The sequence below is a fragment of the Canis lupus genome, chromosome 27 (genome assembly GCF_011100685.1).
Source record: "Canis lupus familiaris isolate Mischka breed German Shepherd chromosome 27, alternate assembly UU_Cfam_GSD_1.0, whole genome shotgun sequence".
Classification (NCBI taxonomy): Eukaryota; Metazoa; Chordata; class Mammalia; order Carnivora; family Canidae; genus Canis; species Canis lupus.
Genome location: NC_049248.1, coordinates 35,195,146 through 35,223,042, shown reverse-complemented (window position 1 = coordinate 35,223,042; position 27,897 = coordinate 35,195,146). Strand labels below are relative to the sequence as shown.

The following is a 27,897-nucleotide window of genomic DNA, read 5'->3' as shown; positions in this document are numbered from 1 at the left end:
CCCGGGTGCGCGCGCGCGGAGAGCGTCCCGGAGAGCGTCCCGGAGAGCGTCCCGGAGAGCGTCCGGGATCCCGTCCCGGATCCCGTCCCGGATCCCGCGGCGGCTCCGCGCTCCGCGTTTTGGCTGCCGCCGGGCGGCCGCGGCCGAGGGCGGGGTGCGCGGCGGCGCGGGCGCGGGGCGCGGGGAGCCGGAGCGCACTCCGCCTGCAGCCCGCTGTGCGCGCCGCCTCCCGCGGCCGCCGCCGCCCGACAGCGCGCCCCGGAGCGAGCCCACCTCCGCGAGGGGCGCCCCGCGGGCTGCCCATGCGGCGCTCGCCGCCCGCCCCCGGCCGCCGCTGACCCCGCGGCCCGCAGCCCGCAGCCCCGCCGCGGTGCGGAGCGCCGTCCAGCCGCCTCGGTCCCCGTCGCGCGCGGTGAGTGGCAGCCGGGCTCGGCCGGCTCTGCAGGGGGGCTGCGGCGCGGAGGGGGGGCGAGCGCCGCAGGGGAGGGCCGGCACCCGGGGTGCCCCTGCAGGTGGGGGGGCTGTGACACCCAGACGGGGTGTGCGGAGCAGAGGACGAGGAGGAAGGCGCAGCCGGGTTTTGGGGGGCTGCGTAGACGGGGAAAGCGGGTCCTGGGCTGCAGCACCAAGAGGGCTCCAGATCGGCCGCCCGCATGGCCCCTGTGTGCTGCATCACTACCAACTCTCCCCTGATTCTCTCCTGCGTGGAACCCCGTTCAGCGGCCCCGGAGTCGGGGCGATGGGGAGGGGGGCGCAGGGAGGCGACGGTGCGCTGGCATGTGTCGGCCGCTTAGGATCGCCTGTCACCTACTGGCGTCCGGAGGGAGGGTGCTGATGCTCTCCCCAAGCGCTCTGCGCAAAGGGCCCATTGCTTTTTTTGGCAGGGGTGCTGCAGCAGCTCCCCCCCACCACCACCACCCCCCGCCCCGACAAAGGTGTTTTTCTGAATGTAGCACGTATGTGGAAGAGAATGGGAGCATCTTCGTCCCTTCAGGCAGAAAAAGTTGGAGACGCTGGGCATGTTAATAATTAGCAGGACCCGGGGCTCAGGGATGCAGCAGAAAGCTGTTAAATTTTCATTGCCCTCTAAGAAAAGCCAAACGGCATCGCCTGTGAGGATCCGCAGGGCCGTATTATTTGGGGGACTTTGGGGGAAATTGTCCACCGATTGTCTTCGGGAGGCTGAAGACTGAGATGGGGGGCAGGGGTGGGGGGTGGGGGGAGGGAGACGGGCTGGCACCGCGCTGAGGTCCAGCTTGCCTAAGGAGGATTCAGGATCACAACCCAAACGTATTTGGTGGCTGATTTTAAACAGAGAAAGGGAGGCCGGGCTGCGGCCATGAACAAGGTGAAGAGCACACCCTGGGAACCTACCTAAAGGAGAGAAAAAAAAAAAAAAAAAAAAGCATGTAAAGCTGTTGCCTCTCCGGAGGGGTTCAGATGCGTTTGTGCTATAAAAAGCAGGCGTGTGTATGCGACTTTCCGATGGATTTTATGAAGGACCAGTGGATACTTAATGAAATTGTAGCTGAGCGTGCCTTACAGTTCTGGGTACCTCTTCGTTTTAATCCATACTTCCGAAGGCTGTGTGTGCAGCTGGCGTTACATAATTGAGGGGGTTCACACCAGCAGATTGTTTTTTTTAAGGTACTTTCGGAGGAAAAGGAACTTCTATCTATCCTTTCAGACAGGCCCAAGGTGTAGACGGGCAAGGGTTGCCGAGTGTTTGCCCTGGTCTGGCTCCAGATGTGTGAGCTCAGCTGTTGCCTGTCACTTAGGTGACAACTGGCCTTTTCCCACTAAGCCTTTGCTGTCTCCATTCTCCTCAGTGAAGTGTCACTGTTCAGCCGCCTTCTATTATCAGGAGTGGACTTCCAGCCCCTGGGGAGGCGGCAGTCTTGTTTGACCATCCTCAACAATATGTGTTTTCAGACTCTAGGAAGGGGTGGGGGGGGGGGGGAGAATCCCACGACAGCAAGATAGATACATTTGGAATTGAGCACCAACTTAATCCAAAGATTCTGCTTTAATCAAGACAGCTCTGGAAGGATGACGCAATATTTGTCAAGCCTTTTTCCCTGGAACAATATTTACTCCCACCAAGGGATTTTAAACTTAAACAGCAGCCATTTATCTTGCTGTCTGGTGGGGCCCGGTTCAGTTTGCCTCCAATGTGGTCCTAGCCTAGGTGGTGGGGTTTGGCCTGGGACAGGAATCTGTCATTGTAGCCCAGCTGGAGCCTGAAGAAAGCAAAATACAGCACCTGCTGGTACCAGAGGGTTTCTAAATGCCATCAACTGGCGAGTCAGGAAACACAGAAGGAGATATTTTACAAGCTCTACCAGAAATGTTTATACAAAGGATTTAAAGGTTAACAATGCATGTGCTCCACACATTAAAACTAAAGATTCTGGAAATAAATGGACGTTACCCACAGTCAGGAGTTAGCACACTTGCTGATGAACTCAAAAATCTGTTTTAATAAGTCATGGCTAATGATAGTGACTCATTCTTGTGAATAGACCTAGAAGGAAGGAGGGGTGGAAGGAAAGAAGGAAGGGAGTGGGGAGGAGAGGGAGAGGGAAGGAAGGAAGGAAGAAGAAAGGGGGAAAAACTGGATGGTACACAGAGGGTAGCCATGTTGATGTGAGCAAATAGGTTTGGTAAATTAATCTTTCCATCCTTTTTTTTTTTTTCTTTCCATCTTTAATTTGGTACTTACTGTTGATTTATCACTGAGTGGCCCTGTTGGTTTACAGGTTTTCTCAAAAGAAAAGTGATATGTTTTACTAAAATGACAGATTCAATCAGTTCTGCTAGCAATGTCAATGAAAATTTAAAAGTTTATCATGTTTTTATAATCAAGTTCCATGGAACCACCATTTGTCTCTGCAGTGAGACAGCTTTGGTCATGCAAATAAAATCTAATATCATCTGGGAAGGAAAAAAAAAAAAAACCCTTAGAGGGTTAATAGCTAAACTATTAAGTTTAGAGTCAGATGTGGATAGAAGTCTGCTTGTTACTAATATCTTCTCCTTTGATAATAATGAGAAGATACAAAAGAAAAGAAAAAAGGTTAAAAGTTGAGGTTTCTCTAATGAAGGACTTTCCAAAGTAAGCTGTTTTAAAAAGTGGTATTGCAAGAGAATTTTTCCAAAAACTTTTATAATTTCTTGAACACAGAAACACAGAAGTTGAATATTAGGAGCAACTGTTCATAGTACTCATGAAATGGACTAAAAATCCTTAAAAAGTATTTGCCGGTAATTAAGTAATTCTTTTAATGGCCTCTACCTATAGTGTGTGTGTGTGTTTTCCAATATTACGAGAAATGATTTTCAGAAAACATTGTCATTATCAGTGTTCTAGTTAATTGCAGTTACTTTCCTGGTTAAAGTAGTTCATAAAAGTAAATTTTTCCTTTGGAAAAAAAGGGAAGTCATTTAAAAAGTCAAAGTGATTCTCGTCTGTGCATAGAAATGTGAAAGATGCCACTTGCCCAGGAGGGACTCCCTCCTCTTAGAAAACTAGCTCTCTTTTCTCCTCATTTTATGTAAAAACAATACCAGTTGTTTAACTCCTATGAGTGTGAGAATATTCAGTTTGCTTAAATCCATGTGCAATCATTCCATAATAGGAGTTAGGGACGAGAGGGGATTGCATTTCTTGGGTGGCTGGTTGGTTGGTTGATGTTCTAGGGGGACCATGACTGCTTTTTCTTCTGGTCACAGAATAAAAGCATTTCCGTACCGTGTGCTAGTATCTTTGGAAGGCTGGTGTGAGAGCAGACACGTTGGGAGAAGAAAGTACAGTCCTCTGGGTGCCAAGTCGTGTATTGTTGCAGTTCCTCGAAACCTCAGGCGGCCTATGGAGCCAGCGCTCCAGGAGAGGTGCCAGGGACGGAGGTGGCACCGGGAGCCGCAGCAGCACCCCCCCCACTTCCCTATCTCGGATGCACACAGGTGTACCCCTGCAGCCTCCCCCACCCCAGCAATGGACAGGATGCCCCTTGATGGCTGTGCCCAACGGAAACCAAGGAGGGTAACTGCACACGGGTTGGGGATAGGACATTTGCAGCGGTGGAAGACATCTGGCCTGAAATTGCTTGGGGGGTCCATCTGAGCCTGGGCTCCCCTCATTCCCTCGCTCCTGAAGGAGGGATGGTGGGAAGAGACATGCTTTACAAGGTGCAGCAGGCTGATGTCATGACACTTCTGGCGCGGAGGTACGACAGGCTAATGGGATCCCTCTCCCGTGTGCCAGAATGACACGATTTTTCCAAGAGCCAGTCCCGCGCCAGTGGTGCAGGGGCTCTACTTCCAGTTACTAAGTTGGGGCGGGGTGGGGGGGGGATCAGACGTCTCAGAGCAAATGTAATAATGCCTCTTGTGTCTCCGTTTCGTTCGCTTGTTTAGGCTAAACCCTCAATGCATCTTGGTCACTTTTGGAGGGACCTCTCCAAGAGCAAGAATGATTGCCCAGCCTGAACTGATTAGGCCTTTCCAGCTTCATTTCCCTGTAAAGAGAGATTTTAAATTTAAAATACAAATAAAAATGTCAGCAAAGCAGATGCCAAAGTAAACATTGGAAAACTTAAAGCTGTAAACTAGCAAGCAGCTGTCGTTTACCTTTACTTAACGCTCCCCCCCCCCCCCACCACCACCCCGGTCCATAAGTTGGGTCCTAAGTGATCCTAGTGACCAGTGAAATTGCAGTTGCATTTTTCTCCCTGGTTGATTTGGGGGTAAACTCTTGGAGGAGGTGCCTTTCATATCTAGCGGATTGCACTTTCAGGGGAAAAAAAAAAAAAAAGTCAAGGCTGTGTTATTTCAGTTGTTCCAGTCCTGAAGTCATATACTCCTAAGAGTTTTGTCCCAGTTGCTGATTTATAGCGTCCACCAGCTTTTGGTCTGCGTATGCTTCTCTGTTTACTTCTTTTCTCATTGGGTCTCTGGAAGCAAAGATTTGTCAATAATACAGTGGAAATCTTGCAGTCAGATGCAGACCCATAAGTAGACTCCTCGGTGCAGTGCGCTCTCACTCAGCTGCCCTTCTTTTATCTGAGACACAGATCCCACCGCTAGCAATTATGGTCTTTGACTTTGGTAACAATTCTGTTTGAAATGTTTCCAATTACACACAATATTGGCGGCATGTAGCAGCTGCATGCCAAAAAGCATTTCGAAGCATGTTCCAAGAATCAGGCTGTGATTGCTTTTAATTTAAATAAAGGCTATTTGGTTTCCTGTGAAGTTTTTTATAACCACCTCTTGCCCCCACCCCATTTTTGTTGCCTTAAAAAAAAAAGTCTGATATAAAGTAGCCCCACTTAACGTGATACAATATTGACTGTGGTTTTCTAGGATGGCCCTTTGCTTTGAGCAAACATAACTGAGCTGTTCATTAAAGGAAATTTTAAAGAAACATTGTACAGTAGTTTGGATTTCCCCAAAGAGTAAGAGGGGAAAAGGTTATCTGATCCCATATTGTAAGCAGCTAACGTTTTCAAGTCCCCCCCCCACCCCTTCTTTAGCAATCTATCATTATCATTATCTTTTTCGGTCACTGGAGACTATCTGGTACACCGTCTTTTCTTCAGATTCTTCTATTTTACTTTGTGAGCCCATGATCATGTGTTAAAAACACATTAGAAGAGTAGAGAGCGATCAATAAGAATATTCTCTAAAGGGGGGTAGGGGAGACCAGCTAATAATTCCACCATTCTGCAGCAACCCAAACCCTCCAGCTCCGTCCCCTCTGTGGGCTTGAAATCTCTGAACACTGAAACCTTTTAAAACGGTAGTGGTTTAAATCTTTTAATAGCTACCAGATATACTTGACTTATTAAATCTGAAAATAAGAAAATATACACTCTCAGGATTTGGAGCGAAGGGATTGGTTACAGGACTGGGGGGTAGGGGGCTCTGTTTCCAGGATGGTTTGTTGGCCCATTTGAAACATAACACCTAGAGCTAGAGGGTATCCAATGACTGAGGTGCTAAGATGGTCCTAATTAAGGTGTTTTCACATAGGCTCTTTCAGTACTGGGCAAAAAACATCCTATAGAATATAGTGCTTCTTTGGGTTGAACAGTAGTTGACTTGCATAAATGCCAACATCTCTTCTGGCATTTTTGGAAATCTTCCATAGTGTAATAAATAGTGCTGTATAATCCAAATTTGTAAATGCCATGTTTCATGTAGCCCCTGTAGAGACAGCTGAAATTAGCCCAGGCTGCTAGGGATCATTGGGATCCTGGAGGTTAGCTTACTGGCTAAATCCAAGGTGCTACCATTAATGGGTGAAGGACTTTGATCCGGTGTAGGGGGTATGAGGTGGGCCTTGGGATAGCAGTATACTGGGAAGAAGTGCCCACCAACTGATGCTCAGACTTCTCCTTTATCCTTGAAAACCGTCTTTCAGTTAAGGAAACCTTCTTAGAGAAATTTGCTCAGCTTGAGGTAAAATGAGGTTGATGTTGCTCTACCAGCTGAGCACCCCAGCCTGCCAGATATGCACCCCACCCAGCCCCATTGCTATAGTGACAAAACCCACAGTAACTACGGTTGAAATAGAAAGGCTATTAAAACCCTTTCCTATATTGGCCAGCTCCTCTGCCCTAGTTAAAATGCTGTCTTCTGGATGCGCAAGCACACACACACACACACACACGCACGCACAGTACAAATGTGTACACACCCCTCTTTCAGGCTAAAAATAGCAAACTGCTTTAAACCAAGTTACAGTTTCACCAAAAGCATTTGCACTTCTTTTTTTTCCCTTTTATCTCACTGATAAGCAAATAATAGGTAATCTTCTCAAGACACTCATGACTTGTTAACCGTAATTGATATTTCCAACTATGTTATTTACATGCTTGAATAATCTAAGCTCTTTAGTTAGGATGTGAAAAAGAGCTAGATAGTGTGGCATTTTGTTTTGTTTTAAAACATCACTTCCAAACAATTTAGGGAACTGTTAGATTTTATGTGAGAAGACTGCTTAGTGCTCCAGTGTTGAGATACTTGTTATAGTGTGTGTCAAAAAAAAAAAAAAAAAAAAAAAAAAAGACGGCGTTTTAAATTCCTCTGTGACTATGTAATTAATAAGTATGTTTGGTGCTGGAAGTGTATGCATGTTACATAATTTTTAGAAAGAGATAAAGTTAGGTCTGAAGTACATTAGAGAATCACAGATGTTTCTTGTAAGAAAATACATATGCTTTAGAGGAATTTTGAACTGCTTTCTGACGCTTAGCTTTGTTCATTGCAAGGATCATCTGAATAATTTCATTGAGTTCCTTAGTTCTTATTTACACAGGCCTTGAGAAAGAAGCTGAAGTGATAAATAACTTGCTTTCCCTCACCTCGTTCTAAAATGTTTAGCCTTTTAAGTTTTTGTGAATGTGAAGGGAGGGAATAAAATATACAGAGAAGATGTTTGTGTTTAACTAACTTAATCATATAAGTTCCCTTTGTGGGCCTTCTATAAGCTTAAACAGCTTGCCAGGCTAATAGCCAAAAACATGTCCTTAAGTACTGCCAAACGTGTTCAAAGCAGACCAGGCTTTCTTCATAGTGAGGTATTAGAGATGGTTGGGTTTGTTTGTGTTCCTTTTTAACTTTCTGAATTTTAAGGAATAAACCAGAAAAGTCACTCTCTTCTTCACCTCCTTACCCATGAAGACCACAATTATGATTCATTGCAGTGCTGAAATGAGGAACTGACGGGAATAATGATATTTATTTGTGAGTGTTTTAAACTAGCTTGACTTGGCTCTTTAAGGAGGAAGCAACCAAGGTTACTATGGTGTATGATGGGTCTTCTGTTGTTTATATGTATGTGTTGTCCATAGACACAGGCTTTTTACTTTGGTTCAGTAACTTTTAGCAAGTACTGGTCAGTTTATCCTGTTTCTTCTCAAGCAGAGCTTCCAGAATGGACAGTGGCATAATACTGCAGAAAAAGTTTATTCTACAGTCTTTTCCTGACAAATCAGAAAAATTGGACCGTAATAGAGCTGTGTGATTTTGGGTCAGCCTCTTAACCTCTCTGAGCCTCAAATTCCACATATGTAAATGAGGGAATTAGGTTAGATCAGTATATATTAACCAAAGGTTTGAATCCTAAACACTTATGGAGCCTTTTCAGAAGACAAATAATACACAGAGATTTTAAGGCAGTAGGTTTTAGGTGGGGTCTTGCACATTTAGCTTGAGAAAGCTTCACAGGTAATTCGATGCACAGTTGTGGTTAAGAGCCACCAAATTAGATGATCTCTAAGATTGCCTTCTAGTTCTAAAATGTTATGTTTCTAATCCTAAGAGGCTGAACTGCTTTCCTTCCTTCTTCCTTTCTCCTTCCATCTTTCCCCTTCCTTCCATTACCTCTATGTTTATTCCTAATGTTGCTGTCAAAAATGTATAGATGTCATTCTAACCCACTTCCAGGAATAGCTGTGTTCTGCTCTTTGGGGTAGATGGTAATTAATGTGAAGGAGGGCCATGTTTGTTCACCATTGTGAACCCAGTGCCCAATACAGTGCCTGGCACACGGTAGATTCTTGACAAATACAGAGAGCCCAAGAAGTCAGGAGACTTCTTGAAATTGTAGTGTTATATATTTTATTAAGAGTTTATTTATTTATTCATGAGAGACAGAGAGAGAGGCAGAGACACAGGCAGACGGAGAAGCAGGCTTCTCACAGAGAGCCCGATGTGGGACTTGATCCTGGAACCCCAGGCTCATGCCCTGAGCCGAAGACAGACACTCAACCACTGAGCCACTCAGGCATCCCTAGTATTATATTTTCAAATAACATGCTCAATATGTTCTTTGTCAGCTTTCAGATACCTTTCCAAATTTAAAACAATGGATATAATTGTTCATCCGGGAAACAACATAATACATTATTCTCCTTATGTTTCCAGACATTTGGGATACTCCACAGTGATTGATTGGTTTTTCTGGGTCCAGATTAACAGCTGATTTCATTGCTTTAAATTCAGAAGTATGGAAATAACAAGTCTTGGTGAGAATGTAGAGACGAAGGAACTTTTGTGCACTGTTGGTGGTAAGTTGGTACAGCCGCTGTGCAAAACAGCAGGAGGGTCCTAAAAAAAATTAAAAATAAAAATACCATGTAATCTAGTAATTCCACTACAGGGTATTTATTTACCCAAAGAAAATGAAAACAAAAATTCAGAAAGATGCATGTGTGTACTTCTATGTTTATTGCAGCATTATTTACGATAGGCAAGATATGGAAGCAACCTAAGTGTCCATTGATCTATGAATGGATAAGCTTACTTATATGTGATGTGTGTGTGTGCATAATGTATTTATATATATACACATATATATACATATATGAATATTACTCAGCCATAATGGATAAAGAAGATGTGGTGTGTGTATATAATGTATAATATAAATAATAGAATAGTACTGAGCCGTGAAAAAGGACAAGATCATGCCATTTCTGACAACATGGTTGGACCTAGAGGGTATTGTGCTAAGCAAAATAAATTATACTGAAAAGGACAAATACCATATGATTTTATTCCTATGTGGAATTTAAAAAAAAAAAAAACAAAAAGCAGAATCAGATCAATAAATAGAACAAACTAATGATTACAAAAATGGGTAGGGGGGTGGAACACAGACTTCCAATTTTGGAATGAATAAGTGACAGAAATAAAAGGCACAGCATAGGAAAAATACAGCCAGTGGTATGATAATAGCCTTGTATGGTGACAGATGGCAGCTACACTTGTGGTGAGCACAGCACAACAAATATAGAATTTGAGTGACTAAGTTGTACACCTGAAACTAATGTAACGTTGTGTGTCAGCTATAACAGATTCAAAGAACAATTTAATAATAAACAACAAGGGGAAAATGAATAAATAAAAATTAATACAGAGGTACTAGTGAAAAAGGTACTGGAGGTTGGGAAAAAAGAGTATATTATTTGAAAGTGTAATTAACATTCTGTTAAAAAACAGTTTATCTTACAAAAAACATAGTTTTTCCTGTGTGTCCTTCCCTTTTGGCGCTTATGTGTATTGAATGAATGAATGACTGTCCAGTTTTCTGTGATCATCTTAGTGTGTGTTAGTTTAAGAAATCTAACCCGGCCATTATCACCATAAAGATTTCAGAGCTTATCTAACAGATTTACAACTGCATTACAAGTTTAAGTCTTATTTTTAAAATATTTTTAATTACAAAGGCTAAGCATTTTAGAAAGATTTTTATCAATACAAATTTCCTAATAAAGGCTGTGCCTGATTAAGCCTTTTTTCCTTTCCAACAACAAAAATGCCAATTCCTTTTTTTTCTTCAGTGAAGTAAGCTAGCTAATTATAACTATTATTTTTTTGTGGCCAACAGTTATTTTGATCCTTTTATAGACACAATTCCATATCAGATACTTCATAACATTTGAAGTGCTTTAAAAGTGTCCAGATACATACTATACAGAGGTTTATGACCAAAATGTATATATATATATTTCATTCTAAGTAAGATAAATTAGAGACTCTAAATAAAATATGAGTATATATATACTCATAAAATGTATATATATATTTCATTCTAAGTAAGATAAATTAGAGACTCTCAATAAAATATGATAAGAATCAAATAACTGATGCATCTGAAAGTTTTATTACGAAGCATTGAAAAATTCTTAGTTGCATAGTTTTATAGAAGTTGATTAAAGGAATTTATTGCCCATTTTGTTTCTTTGCTTTTCTTCTTTGGTCTTTGAAAAGTTGGAGTATTTCCTATCATTATCTGTTAGTAGCATAGAGTAAATTTTTAAAAATTAATCCATAGAGCATAGAGTAAATTTAAAAAATTTAAATCAGTCAGTATCTGTGGCTACGTCTATATAGTATAAACAAAATCAGAAATTTATACTTACCTAGCTTAGTTGATTTTTTTATTGTTACATGTTGCCATTCTTTATGGGTGGGGTTTTATTTTTAGTTAAAAGGAGGACTTTAAAAACTCACCATTCTAAAACCTGGATAACTAAAAAAAAATAAAAAGAAAAATAATAAAACCTGGATAACTGTCCAATTTGTTTTTGAACTTCCGCTGTACAGGCATGACCAGTGGCAAAATCAGCTAACCTCAGCTCACTTTTTTCTACTGTATGCCCATTGCCAGATCACATAATCAGGACCTCAGAGTGGAAATTTCTACCTGCATTATCTACTTGGGTTGTTTGCACAATTTAACTGGAAAACTCTTTTTCTTAGTCATTATGTGAAGAGATACCGTGAGGCATTTTAGGAAAAAGATTAAGCTGTAGCTAAACAGGGTTTAAGGATCATTGGAGATAAATTGAGAGCTGGGTCAAAGTATTGTATAAAGCTTTATTATTTGTAGTTTTCACTTTCCTGACGCTTCACAGCTAATCTTGTTTGACTAGACTTGACAAGCTAATATAAAAGGACAAGTGCAGGTTTTTCCAGGTGGGATCACAGCTCACCCTATCCTTCAGGTCTCTGCTCAACAGGCATCTGGTATCAGGGAAGCCTTCCCTAATCACCCTGTATAAAATAGCGGCACCCTTGCCTGCCCCAGCCATCACCCAGCACTCCTGAGACCCCTCATCCTGCTTCCCTTTTCTCCGTAGCACTTAGCACTATCAGACAAACTTACTTATTATAGCCGTCTGTTCCATGAACAAATCTACACTGGCTACTGCTTTACCATCAGTCTTAGAGGCACACAGAAGGTGCTTAATAAATTCCTGCAGAATGAATGACTGCAAAAGTATAAGGAGCTCGCTGTGCTTCAAATTAGGGCCCTCCCTCTCCAATCTGATAGTATGTATGGCTGAGCAAATTAGAGAGCTTTATGCTTATATTCTCATTTTTATAATAAAGTTAGGGAATGGCCACCCTTGTTTTACAGGATAGGCATGGGTGGATCGTGTTTTGATGGGGTTTTTTTTTGTTTGTTTTTTTGTGGACTGTTTCAATGTTATATATAAAATAAAGACAAGGGACACCTGGGTGGCTCAGCGGTTGAGGGCCTGCCTTTGGCCCAGGGAGTGATCCTGGAGACCCAGGATCAAGTCCCACATTGGGCTCCCTACATGGAGCCTGCTTCTCCCTCTGCCTGTGTCTCTGCCTCTTTGTGTGTGTGTGTGTGTGTCTCATGAATAAATAAATAAATAAATAAATAAATAAATAAATAAATAAATAAATAAATAAATTCTTTAAAAAAATAAAAAATAAAGACAAATAGAACCCAGTATTTGGTTTTTGTCTGAGTGAAAATTTTCAGAACAAAGATTCTTCTGTGTGTTGTTTGAGTCTGTGTGGATTTTTTGTTTTGTTTTCTTTTTGCAGTTAAAGTTTCCAAGCTGTTTCCTTCCTTATCTGAATAAAGCCAGGGGAACATGATAAGAGTGTGAGGAAAAAGACAGACAGATCGAATGCCCCCTCCTCCCCTCTCCTTCTCCCACAAAGTGATCAGTGAAATGTAACCAAATAGCAGGCAGATTCCATATTAATGGAAGATTGAATATTTGAAGCAGGGATGTTATGTGTTGTCCCTCTTCGTAATGTATCCATGCTACTTGATAATCTTTACCGAAAATAGAGGCAGTATCTTCAGACAGACTTGTGGTGTTGCCTTGTATGTTAAAACAAGGATAATGGGCCATCTTCACTCAAGAAATCCTCTGACTTAAATTCCAGAGGTGAAAAGCTAATCCTCTAAGTGATTTCAACTGGCTTACTAGGAAACCTGGTTGCTTAAAATGATTATTTTAATGTCTTAGGTTCCAGGGCTAAATGGGCAGTGGGTCAACCCTCCAATTAATGAGCTAAACCCACTTATTTGTCCAGAAACTACATGTTTTAACTGAGGGGTGGGGGCGTCTTTACTAATAAAAAGACTAATACCTCCAACATACACAAAGCACTTGCAAATTCATCTTGTTTGCCTTTGCTGCATCTTTGGAGGTTTCACCAAGTTTTCCCAGAACCGTTGAAGAAGCTGCCTGTTAGGACAAGATACACCTTCCTAAGGAGTTCTGCTTGGCGGTTCCTGTATGAATGGACATCTGTAGTTGAATTTTTCAGAAAAAAAGAAAAGAGGGAAAATAAGCAAGCACTTGTGACTTATACAGAATTGTTTGACAATGTTTTGTAGATATAGCTGTTTTCATATTCATTCTTTTTAAATTTTTTTTAGAGAAAGAGAGTACGGGAGCTAGTGTGTGCATGGCAGCGGGAGGGGCAGACGGCTCCACACTCAGCGTGAAGCCCAATGAGGGGGCTTGATCTCACAACCCTGAGATCACAACCTGAGCCCAAATTAAGAGTCAGTCACTTAGCCAGCTGAGCCACCCGGTCGCCCATGTGTTCATTCTATATTAAGTGTTTTTAGATAATTCTAGCCTCTCCTACTACTAACTTGCATGTGATTTTGGATAAGTCACTTAATTACCTGGACTTCTTATCAACTCTCTGCCTTGGTTTCCTCAAACATAAAAGGGTCCTGATGACTTTTTAGGCTCAGAATTTCCTAGTTCTAAAATACTGGACTTGGAGGCTGTAACTTCAAGGAGGATTGATAATAAATTGGAGCTGATTTTTTAAAAATCCTTAATTATCCCTACCTAAGTCCCTGGTTAGAGTTAGTTAACAGTCAACTCAAAAGTATTCATATTAGCCAGGTGACACTTTAAAAAAATGGTTTCCTTATTCATGATTCAGTGTGGCCAGTTCAAAATTCAACAATAGCCATATTTTAAAGACCTAAGAGAATATATACTTCCCCTTACCAAAAGTCTGGTTTACTAGGTTATATTACAGTTTAATATGAGGAACTTAAAAAATATAGTAATGTTAAGGGCAAATTATTAATCTAATATAGTTACAACAATGGCATACTTATATTCATACCAGGAATTAGAAATGTGAGCACTGTGTTGATGCATGGGAAATGTGGAAAACTTATAAAGTAGAACTCCAAGCAGTATGTTCACTTGCTTATGTAATCACATTATGATTATAACTCTTTTAACATGTGTGTGTCCACTGACCAAATTGGAATTAATTTAGGGAGGTTTAGAGAGGGCTTATTAAAAATAGCCTAATACCCATTTTAGTTGCATTCCTACTCTTTTCTGAAACCGTAATACTATTTTTTCTCCCCCCACTCCCCAAATAAAAGCTGGTGAAAATATGCAGCAAGTGGTGAAACCCTTTCTCTATTACTCTTAAACTCTACATGTTGGCATATGTCACCTCACCTACTGGCCTGGGTGTTCCATTTTTATAGCACTGTGATTAATTAACTCGGTAACTTTTAAGCAAATTCTTAGGGCCTTGGATCTCATTCACATTCTAATTAGGCTGAGCCTGAAGTTACAAATGGCCCACTGGGAAGCAGTGTACCATCTGTATTATATCTAAGAAGATGGAGTTTATGAATTGTTCAGATGAACATAGCAATGAGCCGTGGCACATCTCCTGGCAGGTTCATAAGTGACTATGAAGTGCTGTTCTAATAGGAAGGAGCATCTATATAAATGTGACATTAATAATCACCAGTTTGAATCTGGGTCATTTCAGCCATGACTCCCAGATCAAACGCTATCAACTGGTAATGAGTGTGTGAAAGAGCTGCAGGAAGGCATTCCATTGCTTAATGACACCTTTGTGGGCCTTCTCAGCAGACTGTTGGAGGGCGGGCCAGGAATAAAGTCGCAGATGTCCTTGGTTGGGAGGCTGGCCCTCCAGGTCACAGTTGGCACACTTTTGCAGAGGTGTTTTGGGAATAGTTCACAGGGGTTTCTGTTGTTCTGGCTCCTGAAGGGGATACACAGAACCTTTCATCTTCTGCCTCTTCTGCTGACCATTTATTTGCTTTTAAGTGATGGTAGCCCTTTTGCATTTTCTGTGCCTTTTTTTCATTTCTCAGCAAGTCAAGACACATGGCATTTACAAATACGCATTAACCATTTAATGGTAAACTTTCCCATCTTTATTTCAATCTAGAGGCATCATTTTCATTTCAGCACACCTCCGTTGAGCCCTGTGGTCAAGCTGGGCACCGTGTTGGGCTGTGGAAATACAGACCTTAGATAGGAGTGGCTCTTGTCTTACAGAGCTCATGGCTGTGTAGGGAAGGAAGACGTCGAAGCACCTCCTCGGGAAATATGGTAGAGGCAGGAAGAGTGAAATGTCACAGCAGCACAGAGGCAAAAGCAGAAGAAGTCACTGGTTCTGTGCAGATTATTAAGGAAGGCCTCGGAGAAGGGGGAGGTGACCCAGCTGGATGTTAATGACGGCGCAGGAGTGGGCTGTGCCATCCCAATTGGAGAATGACTCATTCTGGGCAGGAGGAAATGTGGGGGGGCAGAGGCAGGAAAGGTGAGACAACCAGGGTACTCAGAGAATTGCTAGGCTTTTTATGTGGCCCTCACATTAATGATTGCTCCTGGTCATGCACTCATTTCCACCTTTATAAAACCTCCAGCAGAAGTAAGATAGGAATTTCGACAACTTGAATCGTGATCCTGTCTTTCTTCCCTGTGGTTGACTTTGAGCTGCTTTGAATGAAAGCTCTCCATTCTCCTCCTTAAATGGTGCATTTACCTGCCCAGGCTACCAGGTATTTACACTGTGCCGTGTCATTGTTATGTTGCCACAGTCTAAATTTATTTACTCTTCATTTTCACTGCCAGGCTTCAACTTCAGCCTCAAGTGTTTAGACAACATTATATAATGAGTGTTATACTCTCATGACATTCGCTTTCAGTAACTGTAAGAGCTTTCCGTGAAAGCTAATGGTTGGGGGGAAAGAAAAGAACCCTGAATGTCACCAAGTGGCCTCCAGATGTGTTTTATTGTGTTGGTATCTCTGTTTTGTTTTCATAAGAACTTTTTTCAAGCTTAAAAAAACCTTACCAAGCAGAAATAGCAGACAATAGACTCATAGGAGGTGAACTATTTTCTTCATTTCCTGATTGTTTTCTTGAACTCCTATTTTAAAAACTATGATTCAGCTGAAAAAAAAAATCCATAACAATACACTGTAATTTTAAAAGCAAATCGTGTGTTTGTTTTTCAAAGATAAACTCGCACGCATCTTAGGTTAGAAGGTTCCACTGCGTTTCAATATGCGCGTCTTCAATATGGTGATATTAAAATTGTGATTTTACATCTTTTAGAATTTTGCCATCTTATTGTTAATCAGGATGTTTTCAGGCAGTCTGGCATGTGATAAATATTTTGTAGTATATGCAGCTGAACATGCCAATTTCAAAGGGCTTTACAAGCTTTAATTGATTTTCACAACAACCAGACGCACTCTGCTTTATTGATGGGAAATCCACAGACAGTGGAGTTCAGAGTGTTGCCTGGATTCCTCTAGCAAAATGGTTTTCAAACTTTTTTTTTGATAGGTGAACCCTTTTCTCAAGCACAAGATTATCTGGAACTCCAGCATGTAAAGTAGGATTGCTCTTGTTGGGAGGTAGGAAAAGGACTCACGATAGGACCACCAGATTTTATCAAAATAAGAAAACACTTTAAGATGCCCAGTTAATTTGAATTTCAGATAAATAATTAATAATTTTTAGTGTAAGTGTGTCCCAAATATTGCATGTCCCTAAAGCAATTATTGGTGGTTTATCTGAAATGCAAATTTAGGGATCCCTGGGTGGCACAGCGGTTTGGCGCCTGCCTTTGGCCCAGGGCGCGATCCTGGAGACTCGGGATCGAATCCCACATCGGGCTCCCGGTGCATGGAGCCTGCTTCTCCCTCTGCCTGTGTCTCTGTCTCTCTCTCTCTCTCTGTGACTATCATAAATAAATAAAAACTTAAAAAAAAAAATTGAAATGCAAATTTAACTGGGCATCGTGTATTTTACCTGGCAACTCACAGCTCCATACTCCCAGTGCCCCTGTCTCCTCCCCAGCCAGGTGGAGGGGACCCATTTCCTGGACACAGTTTGAAAAAACTCTATACCAATGCTAAGAGAGAATTAATAATATGTTTTCCTTCTCAGCTGAAATTTAGAGAATAGTATCACCTTGAAGGCTATCTTAGGGGCACCTGGGTGACTCAGTCCGTTAAGCATCTGACTCTTAATCTCAGCTCAGGTCTTGATCTCAGAGTCAAGCCCCATGTTGGGCTTCACACTGGGTGTGGAACCTACTTAAAAATAAATAAATAAAATAAAATGAAGGCTGTCTTAAATTTTTTAGAGAGAGCACAAGCTTGAGCCAGGAGGGAGTGGTACAGAGGGACGGAGGGAGAGAGAGAGAATTTTAAGCAGGCTCCACATCCAGCAAGCTGTTGGTGGGGCTCCATCTCAGGACCCTGAGATCATGACCTGAGTCAAAATCAAGAGTCAGTCACTTAACAGGCTTAGCCACCCAGGCTCCCCAAATGAAGGCTATCTTAGAGAATCTCTGTGATCGTGCCTCTCCTGCTACACATGATAACTGTAAAGATCATTGCTTTTGCTTTGCTTTTCTTATTTTTTAGGATAAAATAATCACAATCTTTGACAGCAATGTTGGTTAAGTCACCAATTTGTAGAAGTCAAGAATTTGACTCCTGCGAGTACAGAGAGCTAATGATGTAATCAGAATCTCAGGGGCAGCCCGGGTGGCTCAGCGGTTTAGCGCCGCCTTCAGCCCAGGACATGATCCTGGAGTCCCAGGATCGAGTCCCATGTTGGGCTCCCTGCATGGAGCCTGCTTCTCCCTCTACCTGTGTCTCTGCCTCTCTCTCTCATGAATAAATAAATAAAATCTTAAAAAAAAAAAATCTCAGGTGGGCCAGATAGAATCCATAAAGAGAAAAATGGGTAGGAGTGTGATTCTAAAACAGCTCAGGGGAGAAGTATCTCGAATGGGCTTATCCTTGTCTTTTGACCGATGTGGATGTTTTGGTGGTCCTGGCTTGATGAAAGTACCCATGAAAGTAATTCAGTCATTTTGCTCAAATAGCAAATTACTCTTAAATAGTAACATTTAAGCAGTCCTTGGATATTGCTTTTATTTCTCAAGCTGACCACCCCACAGAATTTTCTTATTTTTTAAACTGTTATATTTCTCAGTGTAACTGGGTACAGTCTGATTAGTGATCAGAAACCATTAGCTTTCTTTAGGGTGAAACAATCCTCTAATGGCCAAAGACTCCCTGGATGCCCCTCTCCTAGGTCTGTGGAACTTGGATGTTTTGGATTTGATGCAAAACATGGGTGTCCTCTTGACTCTATGTATGTGTTTTGTATTTGCAAAATGTTAGTAGTGGTTAGATTAGGAATGGGTGTAATTTTTTTCTTTGTCCCACTTTGAATTTTTCTAAAATTTATGCCGTGTGCCTTTTAAAAATAAGAAAAACAAGTGTTAGTGATATAGTTTAACATTTCTCAAAGGAAAAAAAAGCCCATAAACAGTGTTTCTGTGTCTAAACGTTCCAAAGTATAGATAATGATCATCTGGTTTATGGATATTTTTTTCAAGATTTATTTACTTAATTAAGAGCCAGAGCATGCATGCGAGCATGTGGTGGGGTGGAGCAGAGGGAGAGGGAAACTCAAGCACACTCCACATTGAGAGGGGAGCCCAACTCTGGGCTCGATTCCACAACTCTGAGATCACGACCTGAGAGTCAGACAAAGCAAGAGTCAGACGATACTCAGCTGACTGCACAACCCAGATGCCCCAGTATTTTAAGTTGCAAATGTTTACCTATTTTGAAAGTTAATTGTGACATAAAATCTACCCAGATTGTTTACACTTAAAATTTATCTCTCATCCATTAATTCAATCAATATTTACTGAAAAAACCTGGTAATAGACATAATTCCTAAAAATCACAAGAAAGGGGGTGGTGGAAGGAAGGGAAAAGGGGTTGAGGGATCCGAAGATATGACCCCATGCTCTACATCCTTTATTTTGTAACTGAGCCGGCCTGGGGACCACACTCTTACTGGTATAGCTGAAATAGGGAGAAAAGACTTTCACCCTCAATTATCAAATGTGCCCTCTGATGCTCAGTGAGGGTGAGTGTGACTCTCATGAGTCACCATCAGAGCCCAAAGGCCCAGGTCACCCAAGTGACTGTGAGGCGTTCATATTCTTTTTTTTTTTTAATTTTTTAAAGATTTTATTTATCTATTCATGAGAGACACGGAGAGAGAGAGGCAGAGACACAGGCAGAAGGAGAAGCAGGCTCCCTACAGGGAGCCCCATGTGGGACTCGATCCCAGGATCCTGGGATCACCACCTGAGCCAAAGGCAGGTGCTCAATCACTGAGCCACCCAGGCATCCCTAGGTGTTCTTATTCTTGTACCGTAAACAAGAATAAGGATCTGGATCTGAGACCAGAAATCTGGGATCTGGATCAGAAAAGCCATCAGAATCCCTGCTTGTGGGACGCCTGGGTGGCTCAGTGGTTGAGAGTCTGCCTTTGGTTCTGGGTGTGATCTGGGTCTGGGGATTGACTCCCTGCGAGGAGCCTGCTTCTCTCTGTCTCTGCCTCTTTCTCTCTGTATTTCTCATGAATAAATAAATAAAATCTTAAAAAAAAAAAAAAAAAAAGGAATCCCTGCTTGTTTCCTAACACAAGGCCTGGGCCTAGGAAGTTCACCTGCTTCTCCCTACCAGTCTCAGACACAGCCTGGATTTTTGCTGCATGGCTCACTGTCCCATAGGCAGGGGATTTGTTTTTAAGTAACTATATATCATAAGTTACAGGGGCGTTTTCTTTTTTCTATTAGTTTCTTTTTGAATTCTCTTGGAGGAGGAAATGGCCTTTTTTTGTTGTTGTTTTGTTTTGTTTTTCTCAGAATACCACTTCATAACATCTCTTTTGCTGGCCTTTCTTATTTTATTCATTTATTTTTTTACTTTCAAACTTACACTGAATCTATAATATGGAAAAGCCCCAAATATTCGTATTTTTTCTTTTATATTAACGCCTGCAAAAATGAAGCAATTCATTTTATTTACCCCCTGTCGTGGTCAAATAGGCTACCGTTTTTCTCTACATTTCCTCAGGGCCAGATAAAGGTGGAATTTAAGAGGCTGTGTGACAGGATTTGCATGATAAAGGCTAGGAAATGAAAGATTTTGTGTTTGCTAAAACAACCTTGGGGGTCAAGGTTAAATTCACACCAACTATTGCATATTAAATTAAACTAAGTTATTATTGATATTAGTGTGTAAATGCTTGTGAAAATAATCTCCCAACATACAAGATAGTTTAAAGTTAAATATTTTTCTTTATTTTGATCTATCTATATATTAAAGTTTCTATAATAATTTTCAAGACCTTACTGAACATGGAATTTTTTATTTAAGATACATTTGGGGGATCCCTGGGTGGCGCAGCGGTTTGGCGCCTGCCTTTGGCCCAGGGCGCGATCCTGGAGACCTGGGATCGAATCCCACATCGGGCTCCCGGTGCATAGAGCCAGCTTCTCCATCTGCCTGTGTCTCTGCCTCTCTCTCTCTCTCTGTGACTATCATAAATTAAAAAAAAAAAAGAAAGAAAGAAAAAAAGATACACATTTGGATAAACCTAAAATCCCTTTAAGTTTTCACTTTTCTTTTTTTTTTTTAATTTTCACTTTTCTTATGCATCAACTAGATGTCTTCTAGAAGAGATGAATCAGGTGCCATTCAGAATTGCCTAATCAGAAGTCGGTGACTGGTTGAAATCGAATAAATATCTTGATCAGTTGAGCTGCCAGATGGAATTTTATCTAAAAGTAATCCAGCTTCTTTCATACGTTAGGACTCCTGTGAATTTTATCACAAAGTCATTTCATACCCCATTTGGAAGGCAGCCACTTATGCGTGGAACATGACAATTGTTTAACGGTGCATAGTAAAAGTTAAATAATTTATGACTCATGGAAGGGGACTGAATCCAATTGAAACTTGCGTGGTAATTCAGGTAGGTGGACATAACCACCAGGTGCCTTGGACCTGTTCCAAGGCTAATGAGCTCCGAGGGCTGAAGCCTCCTTCGCTGTGCCTCCCTGGTTCATTTCCTTGTCCATTAGCTCGGTGCCACCTAACATCTCGCTGGGACATTGATTTTACATCGATTCACAGAGGAACGCCTTGGGTCACCCCGGGAGTAGCTAGTGTATCTGGCAGGTGGCTCTGCGGGACTCTGATTTCGGAATCGGTGCCGCTCAGCTGATGACACATCAGCCGTGCCAGCCAGAGCCGCATGTCCAGTGCCACACTGCTCATCTTAAACGTGATGAACCTTGGCGGACTGCTATGTCCCCATTATCCATCCATCTGTTCCAGGGATTACATCAGTCCAAAGGGTTAATCTGTCTTGTTGGGGGGGTGGGGGTGGGGGTCAAGTTTTATTGCACAGGTCGGCAAAAGCATGATAAATGACTGCTTTTTAATTTCCAGTCTGTGCCTCCCTTCTTCTCGAAGACGGCTGCACAGTGCAGTCCGTTTCCTTCATCGGCACAGCTGGTACCGCAGAATGACCTGGAGGCTGAAAAAGATCACCGCTGTTGAAAACCCAATTTAACCAGTTCCCAAAAGTTAACTGTAGAGTATCCTTAAACTGAAAGGCTCCCGCATCCAACAGGAAGGAAGGAGGCACTAGATGGCAGTCTTAAACTTGAAATGACCTTTCCTCTCTTCAAACCAATGCATTCCCTGAAAGCGGTTATTTCACCCTCAAAGGAACTTAGATTTGAACTCTGCTTTATAAAACTTGCAAATCTTGGGACGCCTGGGTGGCTCAGCGGTCGAGCATCTGCCTTTGGCTCAGGGCGTGATCCTGGAGTCCCGGGATCAAGTCCCACATCAGGCTCCCTGCATGGAACCTGCTTTTCCCTCTGCCTGTGTCTCTGCCAATCTCTCTGTGTCTCTAATGAATAAATAGATAAAATCTTTTAAAAAATAAATAAATAAAACTTGCAAATCTAAGGGCATTATGGAGTTTCATGTCACATTACAGAATTTTGTTTTTGAAATTAGAAATGGTATATTAAAGGCTCTTTGCTGAACTGATTTACTGACGGAGTTATCTTAATGCCTGTTTCAACCTCACATTTTAAAACATGGCCAGAAAAGCTTTTTTAGACTTTAAAGGCTAGGGGGGAAATGATCACATGTTCAGAGGGTGGAAAATTATGCAGCTGTTAAAAATGAAGGTACAAAGGTAAAGTTGTATGAACAGATACTCAGGGTATTTTTAAGAGGAAAGAGGCAAATGATAAAATTGTAGAGTAGGGTGTGCTCAGTCTTTGGGGGAGAAAAGTGAATATTCATCTGTGTTAGTGTTTGTATGTCTGGTTGGTCTCTGGAAGAAGAAGTTGGTAGATTTTTTTTTTCCTTCTGCTTACTATTTTTCTGCCGAAAACTCTTTTTTTTTTTTTTTCTGGAGTACAACACAGTTGTGAAAATGCACACAATAGAGCAAAATTGCCTTCCTGATCTAAGATGAACTTCTTGAGGATGCTTAGTTGTCACTTCACTTTTTCCATCAAGTATATTTGCCACCCTACTTTGGGTGCTTTTCCATGTTATTCCATAGTATTTACCTGTAGGATTTTTGTCATTTAAAACAATGCAAAATTGTCCCTCATGTGCCATATAGTGAACATGATACTATATGTAGTAGCAAATTATATACAGATCTCGAGGATGATTTGTATGTTTAATTTATTTTTCTTTAGTTTCATCTCTAGGTGGCTGCTTACTAGACTAGATTCCATCCACAGTGAACATTTATTACACAGCAAAGATGTATAAATCACATATTATCAGAAGTTGTAAATAATGGGTTGTAAGGATGGAGAAGATGAAGGTTTGCAGAGGTTATAATGAATTTCTCTCTGTGCTATTCCTCATTAGTGCGTGTCTATTTTTTTTAAAGATTTTATTTATTTATTCATGAGAGACACACAGAGAGATGCAGAGACACAGACAGAGGGAAAAGCAGGCTCCCTGTGGGGAGCCTGATGCGGGACTCTATCCCAGGACCCCAGGATCATGACCTAAACCAAAGGCAGACACTCAACTGCTGCGCCCCCCAGGCGTCCCCCCTTTCTTAAAATATCTTAATTGTTCCCTAATAACTTTTATAATGAAAGCTCAAGAAATGTAGTTTCATTGGGAAGGGGTCAGTGTAGACTTTGGGGGGATATTGGAGATTGTGAAAGAGTGTATCCTGCCCTTAATAGAATTCCTGGCACAGAATATACGTATTCAATACATATTTGTCCGTCAGTTGATTGCGTCCCTCAGGAGCATTTTTAGCGTGCAGTACATCATTTGGACGGATGATCTGTATATACTAAATGTAGAAGGCTTTAGAGAAGAGTGTTAGCAAGGTCTAAATCTACCAAGCAGTTTGTTAAGGTATGTTGATCCCCCATGAGACCAGTTAGTTCCATTGCAAATAATGAGCACTGGGTGTTAGGGGCAACTGATAAATCACTGAACTGTACCTCCAAAACTAGTAATACACTCTATGTTAATAAAATGAATTTAAATAACATACCATTTTTAAAAAGTAATATTTTGAGCATCACGGTGGCTCAGCAGTTTGGCGCTGCCTTCAGCCCGGGGCATGATCCTGGGGACCCGGGATCGAGTCCCACGTCGGGCTCCATACGTGGGGAGCCCGTATGAAGCAGGCTTGGTAACAAGCTATGGGTTAGCTATCTAATTTCATGAAGAAGCAAATTTCAAATGGTTGAGAGACTCACCCACAGTTCATACACATTAGCACCAGACTAGGATCCAGGTCATCCTACACGGGTCTGTACACTCAGTCCCAGTTTGCTTGAGATCAACACTTAGAGTACTCGGGCTGAGAAGCCTACTGTTGTAGGGCCACCTACCCTTCCGGCTCTCTGTTGGCCACTGTCCACCCTCAAATCCTCTCTACCTTCTGGGTCTATCCTTCTAGGTTAATAGCCTAAAAACCACCTAGTCAATCAAACTGGAAACCTGGAAGTTACCCAGACTGCTTGTTTCTTTCACATTCATTCAGCTACAAGACCCATCTGATTTGCCTCCTGGACATTTCTGGGACCAGCCATCCTCTTGTCTCAAACGCTCTGTGTTTTGTCGTAGTCTACTAATCCACCATCCAGGCTTCTGGCCTCCAGTCTTGGCCCCCTTCACACTGCAGAGTGACCTATCTAAAGTGAAAATCTGATTATGCTACGCTTTGTTCAAACTGTGCTCCCCACTGAACCTGTGGCCTGGTGCTCTCACGTCCTCTCCTGCATCTCCTCTGCTCTCTCCCTTGCCTTCAACCATCCAGTAAGGGGGGCTGGGTTAGAGTGTCCCCATATCTTGCTTTAGTTGTCTCTTTCCAGAGTAGAGCTACATTTTTGCTTCCCTTACCTCGATGCCCTGTCCCTTATTCTGGCCCATTTTTGGTGAACACATTCTTGGAATCAGCCTTCAGAGCCCGAGACTTGAGGAAAAAAGCTACCCAGAGCTTAGTTATAGCTCCTCCATGAGTTCCCATAGCTCAGTCTTCCTCCAGCACCCTCCCCTAAACAGCCTCTGGGATCCTGAAGTCAGCCCTGGTGTAAAAAGAAGAAAACAGCTAGAGAAACTGGCCATGGGTGAAAAGCACTTAGCAGAAGAAGCACACAACAAACAGATGCACACCACACAACAAATGGATAAAACCACAGGATTGGCCCGGCTCAGAGGATTTGCTGCTTTGGTTGCTGGGGACAGCGAACCCCTAACAAAGGCTCCCTTTTGGTTTACCTCCTCTCTGCCCCTGTGATGCCATCATCCCATGCCCATCGTATATTCCTTGCTGCTTTCTGTAGTCTCCCTTCACCATTGTCTTTATGACCTTTGGAAAAGCACCACTTTGGGATGGCAGAGGGTTGAGGTGGGACAGTTACTTCCCATGTCCTTGCTCTGTTCCCAAAACATACCCCCTTCTAGATAGAAGTGATACTTCCTGAAGTGTCTTGGTTCTCAAGGTGACCCCAAACTTTTCCTTCCACCCACTGCTCTCCCCTCTCTTCAACTTGCCTGCCTGATAAGTTTGGAAGAACCCATTTTATTTTTCTTAAAGATTTTTGTTTATTTATTTGAGAGAGAAAGAGAAAGAGAGCGCAGCAAGGAGGGGCAGATGGAGAAGCAGGCTCCCCGATGAGCAGGAACCCCGATCTCAGGACCCCCGGATCATGATTTGAGCTGAAGGCAGATGCTTAACCCACTGAGCCACCCATGTGCCCTGGAGGAACCCATTTTAAAACTTGCGTTGTTGATGGCCATCCCTCAGACATCACCCATAGTCCTGGAGTGCTGGCCGAATGTTCTCTCCCCACAGCTGGAGCTGCTGTTCCCAGCAATCTGGTGATAGCCACTGGCAATTCCCATTTCAGTGAATCTGGGAACCCCAATTAAGATATTAACCTCTGTATTTACCCTTGACTGTACTGAGGCAGATGCTTGTGAATATTTTTAAACATACGGATACCTATGTTAACTCCATTTTGGATTCTTTGTTCTCTTTCATTTGCTGGAGCTGGTGTTCTTGCCCCAAATAAAATGCATCTAAATAAATGCAAATTAAATTTAAGTTAATCCCCTTTGTAATAATCAAATTATTGTGCTTTATTACAGGTGACATTGAGCTCTACATCTGGATACATTACAGTAAATACAACCTTTTGCTTTTGTTCACATTCCAGTAGGACTTTGGAATCCCAATGTTTCTGAAATTGACCGCCCCACCCCCAAAATTTAAATCCTCTTCCAAGAACCCTTCCAAGGATATTTCTCTGAATACTGCAGTGAAGTTGGGGAACTATTGGTATTCCTAGGTTTAAAGTATGACCTCAAGAAAGATTTATTTCAATGGTGCTTTGGAAAAGGACATTTTTCATAGTGGGAGAGAGTTGACGCAATGAGTCCAATTTCCTTGATGTTATTTCACTTAAGATATTACTCTATATTTAGATTACATTCTGGTTTATGCCCATTGTCCCAACATAATTATTAGTTGCCTTCTAAAAGTGTCCTGGTTTGCACGATAAATTATGTGACTTCCTGTCTATATTCAATTTATCAAACAATTGATTTGGGGGGGGGGTCTGTAATTAAGTTTCATAAAGAAATACCCCAAAAAAAGAAATCACTGCATTTTTAAAAGCTCCAATATTTCTGTAGTGTGAGAAGGAAGCAGTTAGTATTCTTACTCATCCTGCTTGAACTTGGCTTGCCACAGGCAAGTTTCTATTTGTGGCAGTAACTTAGCTCTATCTTCCAGAACCATGAAATTGTCCTGGTCGCAATTTAAAATTTTTAATTAAATCTACTAAAATTTGGATGTGAGCTATGTCTCTGTTGGTGATCCAGTATTTCTGAGAAATAATCTCCAACTGTCTTGGCAGTAAAGTTTCTTCCACCTTTCTATGAGGCTTTTTTTTTTTTTTTTTCTCTTTTCCTTCTGCAACTTACGGTTTTGAAGCCACTTAGGAGGATGTTCACATCTCTTCTCCACATTATACAGTTGATATTTTGATTTTATCTCTGTGTATCTGCCTGCAGGTCTTTTGCCTTGCTTTGCTTCTTGTCTCTTTGTTATTGAACCCTTACATCTTTTGTTTTTCTTACATGTATTCGTTCATTTATTCATTTCTCATTTTTTCTTATTGATTTTTAAGATCTCTTCCAGAGGTTCTTTATTTCACAGCTCACTGCCATTAGTACTGTATCAAGCCGATTTCAAGTACATTAGCAACTTCTCTTAACTTTCCTTACTGTTAATATGTAAATAATATAATTTTGATCTGCCTTGTAAAAAAGGTTATCAGTATATTTTACATCCCTGGGGCACCTCGCTGGCTCAGTCGGTGGAGCATACGGCTCTTGATCTTGGGGTTGTGAGTTCGACCCCACATGGGGTATACACATTACTTTAAAAAATGAAATATTTAAAAATAAAGTTAAAAATAGGTGTTTTTTTTTTTTTAATTTATGATAGTCACAGAGAGAGAGAGAGAGAGAGAGAGAGGCAGAGACATAGGCAGAGGGAGAAGCAGGCTCCATGCACCGGGAGCCCGACGTGGGATTCGATCCCGGGTCTCCAGGATCGCACCCTGGGCCAAAGGCAGGTGCTAAACCGCTGTGCCACCCAGGGATCCCCTGGTTTTTTTTTTAACCTCCTCAAATTCTGCTGTCTTTCACATAATCTCTAGTGAGGTTTCCATCCCCTCTCTAACCTTTCCCTTTGTAATACTACCATGACAGCATATATTTGAATTTCCCAATACAACAAATGAGATAGCTTTGCCTTTGGTTGATTTGAAAATGAGTGAGACATTACATTTTCACCTTTTTGCCTTGCAGCAGCCACGGAGAGTAGTTCAGTGACGGTGACAAATTCCCAGAATGATTTTTGAATTAGCCATATATCTTGGCCATTCTTAGGGATGACTTTTCATAGTTGCTGTACACAGTGAGTCCTTATCATTAAAAACAAACCTCTGAAATGGAAAATAAGATAAATTTCATCTTACGTCATGATAAAGCCTCTAGGGAGGATTTATAACATGGGTGTTAGCCTGTCATTGAAAACTATTGGGGGGCTTCTAAAAATATGACTTGTAAATCTAAACCAAATGAGCTCATTAATTCTTGGACAGAGTAGAGTTAACTTTCTACAGAAGATAATACTTTTGAGAACACATTCCCAGAAGGTAGATGCCATCAGGAAGCTATTCTATGACTGAGTGTTACAAAATCTGTAAGTTGAATGGAGGAGGAAAAAATACAACTCCGGAAAAACTTGGGTGGGGGTGATGGGAAAGTCCAGTAGAAGAAAGAAGGTCAGAGAAGTGACGGGAGTGGTGAGAAAGGACCTTGTTAAT

General features: G+C 41.8%; 1 protein-coding gene across 1 annotated transcript in view; it reads left to right on the top strand.

Moving 5' to 3' along the window:
- Nucleotides 1–394: 394 nt before the first annotated feature.
- PRICKLE1 (prickle planar cell polarity protein 1) overlaps nucleotides 395–27,897 on the top strand; it is a 111,570-nt gene continuing 84,067 nt past the window's right edge. Inside the window, exon 1 of the mRNA XM_038577336.1 lies at nucleotides 395–412. The gene's annotated coding sequence lies outside the window, so the exon portion shown is untranslated. The remainder of the gene's footprint in view (nucleotides 413–27,897) is intronic.